A 7,289-nucleotide genomic window follows, 5' to 3' on the forward strand; every position below is an offset into this window, starting at 1 on the left:
AGAAGAAGAAGAAGAAGAAGAAGAAGAAGAAGAAGAAGAAGAAGAAGAAGAAGAAGAAGAAGAAGAAGAAGAAGAAGAAGAGGAGAAAGAGACGGAGATGGGGGAAGCAGAGAAGTGGAGAGAGAGGCAGAAGCGAAGCTGCCTCTCCGAGAGGAAGATGGAAAAGAGAGCGAGCTCAGGCCGGAAGCTGAAGATCAGCCTGCCTCAGCGGATGGGGAGGGGAATGGGCGTGGCTTGTCCCTTAAAGGGACAGGAAAGCACAACATTCCCAGGTCTTCCTTATAATAAAAGGCACGGGCACGTCAAGGAAGCAGAAAAGGAAGGGCCCAATATGGCAGCGGGCAGGTCAGAGGTAATGGGAGTGGGCGTGGCTTGTCCCTTAAAGCGACAGGAAAGCACAACAGAACTTATTTTAATTTTGAAATAAAATGTTAATTTGGGAATCTTTTTGAGTTTAGCAGGAGTCAAAAGGGTCTGAATGTGTAGTGTAAGACATGAGCATAATATACAATAACAAAAGCATAAGATGAACAGAGTAAACATGTTGAGTTAGTAATGTGTGCAGAGTATTGCAGGGCTCGGGAAGAACTGGTCAGTGAGGAGACACAGCTTCAGTTTGAGGAAGGTAATTTGCTAAAGCAAGGAACTGTACTTTGGAAAATACCTGGATAAGGAACCAAACGATCCAGAGACTCAGAATCAACGCCTCCTTTTTCCATTTTCTTTGCCTTTTCCTTCGCTTAATTCTCTCGCAGGAACCGGACAAGTTGGCTGCCAAAGACCATCCTTACTAACTCATGAGCCAGGAGTTAAATACAAACATACCACTAGGCATCTACCTGGAGAAATGTTCATTAGCGTCCAGAACCATTAGGGGAAGGTTTGGGAAAGCTTTAAAATGGAGGTGTCAGGATGCTGACCCCGTCACACTTTATTATTTACATGTCAACATCACATGCTCCTGATGAGATAGACGCACTATCAAGTACACCCCCTACCCATCACTATTGCACACAGAATTAAAACACAAACAAACCAACTCATCAGGCTCTCAGCCTCTATGCATATGCATACGTTTCCAAGAAACAGGGCAAATAAACCAATTAAGCAGCATAAAAGACCAAATGCATAACAACACAACGGACCACCTCTAAGACATACCCCTAACAAGGTAAGTATCACATGTCTTCAATGAATCATTAGCCTAGAAAGAAGCGAATAATGATCACCGGAGAACAGAAACCCACGTGTGTGGTCATAAATACAACTGGGAGACTAGTTTAGCCCTTTGTGACAGTTTCTAAGATGGCATCTTTGAAATCACCCAGCAAACTTGAGCGCGAGCTGAGGATCAGGCGATGTACAGGACTTTTATTAACATTTCCATATTTACTAAGGGTTGGGTCGTTAGTTTTCTGCTGTTTCCGAAGTACTTTTCACGGAAACTAAGCTGCGACAAGCGGTTCTGGCGCACTGTGCGGTCCGAGGCGAGCCTCCCCGAGTTCCCCCCACCCCAGCCTCCCCGAGCCTCCGCCGCTCGCTGCCCCGCAGGCTCCACCGCGCCATCCCGGCATGCCCCGCGGGCAGAAAGCCGAGAACTCACCGTCCAAACCAGGCGACTAGAGTTGTCCCCTTACCCGGCGTGCATCGGGCGCTCATTTGCATGCGCTCCTCAGGTAAATCACGCAGGTCCACTCAGGCAGCACGACCTCCACTCGGCAACCATGTTTACGAGCCGAGACACAAGACTTTAATAAGAAGACCTCTCTTAAGTCTCTATGCACCCCGGAAACATATTGATAGAAATCACCCTAATGTAAATAGCTAGAAATTAGTGGCCCTTATATAGCTCTTGACTAGACTGGAGATTTGTGCTCGCTTCGGCAGCACATATACTAAAATTGGAACGATACAGAGAAGATTAGCATGGCCCCTGCGCAAGGATGACACGCAAATTCGTGAAGCGTTCCATATTTTGCCAACTGGATTCCGACTATTACGTCCGTAGTTGAAAAACTACGTTAGTTTGTACTCAGTGTTGAAAGTTTGCTTACTTATTCTAACGCGAGCATGGTTGTCTATGGCATTATAAAATAGGGATTAAGCTCACCCAAACAGGGAATACTTGAAGTGTACCTTTAATTCGAAAATAGACCTGAGTTTTTCTTCCCTAGCCCGAAGCCCGGGGCCCCAGGAAGTTTAACATTCTCCCTTAGACTTCCCGGAGTGTGAACCGCGTGCTGGAGGCCCGGCAGGGACGCTCCGGAGCCTCGCCGGTCTCTTCCCCGGCGTCCTGGCCCTCTCTGCTGGTTCTGTAGACCTGAGTGTGCAACTACTAAAAGCAGCCAGCGTTAGGATCTGTCTCCACAAACTCTGTATGCAGCCTCGAAAGGACACTAGCAAATGCTGCTCTCCACAAATTTGATAACAGCAGGTTTTAATTGATAAAAAACAAGAACCCGGGTCCAAAGACACGAACAAATGGGGGTATTTAAGAGTGACGTGTCCTGTTGCCTTGGAGACGCTGGCGGCAGTTAGGGGAGGGGCCGCTGCAAAATGAAGAGGTCAAGAGTCGCCCTGTGGATCGGTTTATAAAGTCTGCAAAATATGGAACGCTTCACGAATTTGCGTGTCATCCTTGCGCAGGGGCCATGCTAATCTTCTCTGTATCGTTCCAATTTTAGTATATGTGCTGCCGAAGCGAGCACGTATCTCTCCTCTGGACGCGGAATATATAAGGCACAATATCTCAGAAACTTTAAGACTAGGGTGACTTAGTTACCGCCTGATTTTGGACTCCCCGAGAATGGAAACGTATTTTCTTCACCAGAAACCTACGTCTATGCTCGTGACTTCGGATGCTAAGCGGAGAGCGCGTGGCAGCGTGGACCCGCGTGGTTTACCTCTGGGGTGGGACATGCAAATGAGCGCCCGGTGCACGTCGGGTAAAGGGCCTCTCCTGGAGTCTAGGTGGGGCGGTGAGCTCCCTTAGCAAAGGGCTCTTTGGGCACCCCGGGAGGCTCGCCCTTCCCTGACACCGGTCGGGGAGCTGGGGAAATGTGAGGCTGCTCAGTCTCCAGAGCCCCGAGTCAATCACCCTTCCTCCACCCCACTGCGACTTAAACCTGGAACTCGTTACCGACGTCCCAGTGTGACGTAGGTGCCCTGAGCAGAGAGCTCTGACGTCTGCCCGAGGACAGGTGATCCCTCCCGAGCTCAGCCCCGCGGCTTCTGCACCTTCGGTGCGGATTCCGTCCGTACCGGCGGCCGGTCGCAGGTGACACCGGCCCGTGCACATTTTGCGCGGGCGCCGGTTGTGTTCAGGACCAAGGTCTGGGACCCAGGGCCGCACCCCTTCACAGGTGTCTGGCAGGAGCTAGCCTGTTGCCTGGCAACCAAACATCCGGCACGCGGATGGAAGGGCGGAAGCCCACCTCCCTGGCCCGAGAGGGGACTTTGAGATTGTACACTGCTCACTTCGAAGTAGAACAGCCGAACCGCTCTTGCACTTCCTTTCCTCTGCCTGCATATTAAGTGACATTTGCGTTCAACATGTTAGCCCCGTTGCGATACAAATGTGTAAAACATACCTGCTTGCCGGAAATCGTTATTGTACTCTTAAACAACAGCAAAGCCTTCAAGTGCTATTCAAGTCGTAACTCTGCGAGCTGTAAAATGAGGGACAAAGGTCAGAGCCTCTGATCGCTGGCGTGGTTTCAGCATTTCTCCAAAAGAAGTCGGGGCAAAGGTCCTTATGCGTGCATATAATTAGCACCGCCGGTCGACTGCGGCTTGGCACTTACCTGAAATCCCCGCGCAGGGGAGGTAATCACAGAAGAACCAGAAAGTCAAGGCCAGCCTCTCCTGCAGGCGACTACAAGCCCAGCCTGGAAGTACAGTTAATATTTCTTCCAAGGGCAAGAACGATTCCTCCAGAGTTCACTCTGGGGAACCCGGGAGGTGAGCTTCCTTCTAGAACGCAGTGGAGTGGCTCCCGGGGTCATAGGTGCTCACCGTCCGGAAAGCAGCACCTGGAAAGCCCTTGCCCGGCAGGGATGAAGACTTCCTTCCCCACGGTGGACAGATGGACCCCCACTCCCTCGCTCTTCCCACCTGACGGGCTCTAGCCCCGCCCCTCCACGAGATCACCTGCAGTTCTGGACAGAGAGGGGCGGGACCTCAGGGAAGGGTCTGGCGACCTCCTCACCCCTTATGGGCAGGTGTAAGCACTCAAGGAGCGCAGCTGAGATGATCTTTGGCAAACAGGCACAACCGAACGCAGGGAAATGGTTCAGAGGACAGTCCTGTACAACACCTATACAAGCTCTGTCTCAAACATTGAATGAATGGTTACATCAAGTAACTCCCCTCCTCCTTATCACCCCACCTTTCCTCTAACTTGACACATGAAGTAATTTTGAGAATTCTTCAATTGACACCCAGTTTCCTGGAGCACAAAGAGGAAATCGTGTGAAGTCATATAGACCTGCACTGCTGAGACAAAGCAGAGGCCAGAAAGCCGCGAGCACTATGGGAAGGCAGGGAAGCTCAGCCTGCTTTCTCCTCTGTGTTTACAGCTGAGGAGGTTTTCTTTCACAGCTTTTGAAAAGTAATAAAAACATTGTTCTTTCACATTCAAAAGAAAAAAAAACAAATACAAAACAGCGAAAAAAATGACGTGTCTGTTGAATTAAATTAGAAGTTTTTTGTTTTGTTTTTGTTTTTTGTTTTGTTTTGTTTTTGTTTTTTAAGGCTTCTACTAGCCTATCTTTTCAATAGACTATTTCTGTTTTCAAAACTGTTAAAACCCTTTCATGGTCTCTCACTCCTAAAAACTTTACTACTAAATGATCTCTCGTACTGAATTAAGGCACAGTGAGAAGAACGGTCAGTTACATGGTCATGGTCTTGATGGTCTTCCAAGTTGCTCACTCCTTCAGAGTCAAGCTGCACCCCACAAAGATGGCTTATTAACTCTTTACATTCTGAAAATTCAAGAAATGTTTACTGTATACAGAAGGGAAAAAATTAAGTTAACATCAAGTCTATTGAGTAGAGAATCTTTTCCAATATTGGTGTTCGGGGTGTGGGGGAGGAAGCCCTAAGTGAATATGTATTGTTAACATGGGCGCAGTCATGTCAAGGCCCAAGGGAATGGCAAAGGCTTCCTCCGGTGAGGCTTAGAGGAGCGCCAATATTATCTACAGTAGATGATGTTCTGGGCTGAGCTCCTAGTAAAAAGAACATAACACGTAATAATGTATGCAATAATCTAAGAAAATTAAGCCTCTAACTTTAAAACTGCCAGAGAAGAATCCTGGCAGTGATCCCAACATGCTGCTCAGTAAATCTTTAAAGCTATAGCACTTAATTCAACATGGAGTTAATATAACAATACAACTGAAGTAAAACAGGCATAGTGGCTCATACCTCTGGGGAGGCCCTGGGGAGGGAGAGGCCAACTTGGGTCTATTAGTGATTTCCAAGCCAAATAAAGCTATGCAGTGAGACCCTATCTCAAAAAGGCAAGATAAATAAATGAATACACAAGTAAATAGCATATATTCTTGAAGTCAGTGTATAAATATGTAATTCAATCAGTTAATTTCAAATTCTTATGAATATCTGTCAAACTATTCTTTTTAGTTTTAGCACAAATAGACTGCTGAACACAAGGAAGAGCCACATAGCTCATCCTGGCCATAGTTCAGCACTTGTCTCAACAGAGAAGCAGATTGCTGGCTGGTGTCCTCGGAAATTCCCTCTTTCTCCAGAAAACAAGGTGGACAGGCTTGTGTGGGGAAACCAGCCATATCTCTCTGTTGGTTTTGTTTTTGGTTATTTGGGGGTTTTGTTTTGGGGGAGTCATTTTGTTTGGTGTTCAGATTCAGCACCATGTCTGCTACTGTTCAAGAATGCAGGATTTCCCACAGGCAGTTAGCAGACTCTGGAAGTTACTCTTTTACAACACGTCAAAAGTAATCACAGACTAAATCTTATGATTATTGCTTCCATTCTGTTTGGACTTGGGTTAGTCACATTAATGTTGAACCTTTCTGTGTGCAGCCTGTCCTTGGCTTTTGCTTGGCGCAAACACTTTATTTGCATGAATTGATCTGCCTATGTTCCTTTTTCATTACCCCCCCCCCCGAGAACCACACTACTCAGGGATACACCGTTCCCATGATGTAGTTTATTAAAAGCATAAGAAAATAACAGTTTGGGCCACTGAAAATGTTATTCACATGTGTACTACCGGAAAAAGAGGTTTTTTGCCTCCATAGGCAAATAATGCAGTTTAAGCACAGTAGCAGACATGGGCCATGGCTTTGTCTAGAGAGTAGGATGTGCTGCCCTAACCACAGCCAAATGAAGACTCTGCCCTTGAAATATGGTTTATCAAGTTAGTATTGACATGAAGATTCTATGCACTATTCTGAAGCTCTTGGATCATCAGTGTATGGCACATTGTAGGGATAAAGACTGCAGTCAAGATTACTTGTCACGCATGAAGGAAAAATGTTCCATCTCACACCAGATTATTTAAGTTTTTCACATTGTTTTTGGGCTACATTATTTAAACTACTTATATTTGTGAATGAAATAAAATGTAATGATATGATCATATTCATATTATTATGACTATTATGAAAAACATAGGTAAAACCCAAAGCTATAAAAAATAATAAAATGACCAAAACCAAGACATTTATTCCTGTGTTATGCTGTACCAGTACATGTGATTGGGATCATTTTTTCATTAATTGAACATTTCAGTTGTTTGAACAAATGCTTAATCAAGCCAACTTTATGTTTTGGTCCATAAACTTGTTTTAATCTAGTATTTTTTATTGCAACATTCCCCACGTGCTTACATGGAGTTTGGGTAGTTTTAATATTTGTATTGCATTATTATTTATTTTGTGTGCGTGTGTGTGGGTGGATGTGTCATGGCACATGTATGGTGGTCAGAGGACAACTTGCAAGAGTCAGATCTTTCCTTCCACCAAGCAGGTCCTAGGAATCAAGCTCAGGTCAGTCATCTCCATGGCAAGCACCTTAACCCATGGAGCCATCTCACTGGTCCTGGATCTCAGTACTTCTGAGAACTCCAAAGTATGTAGGTAAAAGTTAAAGTTAGTTATCTTTCCTGTCAAGTGAAAAATTAACATGGAATAGAGATTGTGGAAGAAAACATAGAAAAGTATTTTTGCAACCTTGGAGACAAACAGTTCTTTTTCTTTTTCTTTTTTTTTTTTATTTTTGGTTTTTCGAGACAGGGTTTCTCT

At 45.7% G+C, this 7,289-nt stretch overlaps 2 non-coding genes across 2 annotated transcripts; one reads left to right on the forward strand and one right to left on the reverse strand.

The window, feature by feature from the left end:
- Window positions 1–1,871: 1,871 nt before the first annotated feature.
- Window positions 1,872–1,978, forward strand: LOC113457021. Its single transcript, XR_003377679.1, has one exon. It is a non-coding gene; the product is annotated as a U6 spliceosomal RNA (small nuclear RNA).
- A 623-nt stretch (window positions 1,979–2,601) lies between these two features.
- Window positions 2,602–2,708, reverse strand: LOC113457022. The gene has a single exon (XR_003377680.1). It is a non-coding gene; the product is annotated as a U6 spliceosomal RNA (small nuclear RNA).
- Between the last annotated feature and the right edge of the window lie 4,581 nt (window positions 2,709–7,289).

Source organism: Microtus ochrogaster, chromosome 1, assembly GCF_000317375.1.
Source record: "Microtus ochrogaster isolate Prairie Vole_2 chromosome 1, MicOch1.0, whole genome shotgun sequence".
Lineage (NCBI taxonomy): Eukaryota > Metazoa > Chordata > Mammalia > Rodentia > Cricetidae > Microtus > Microtus ochrogaster.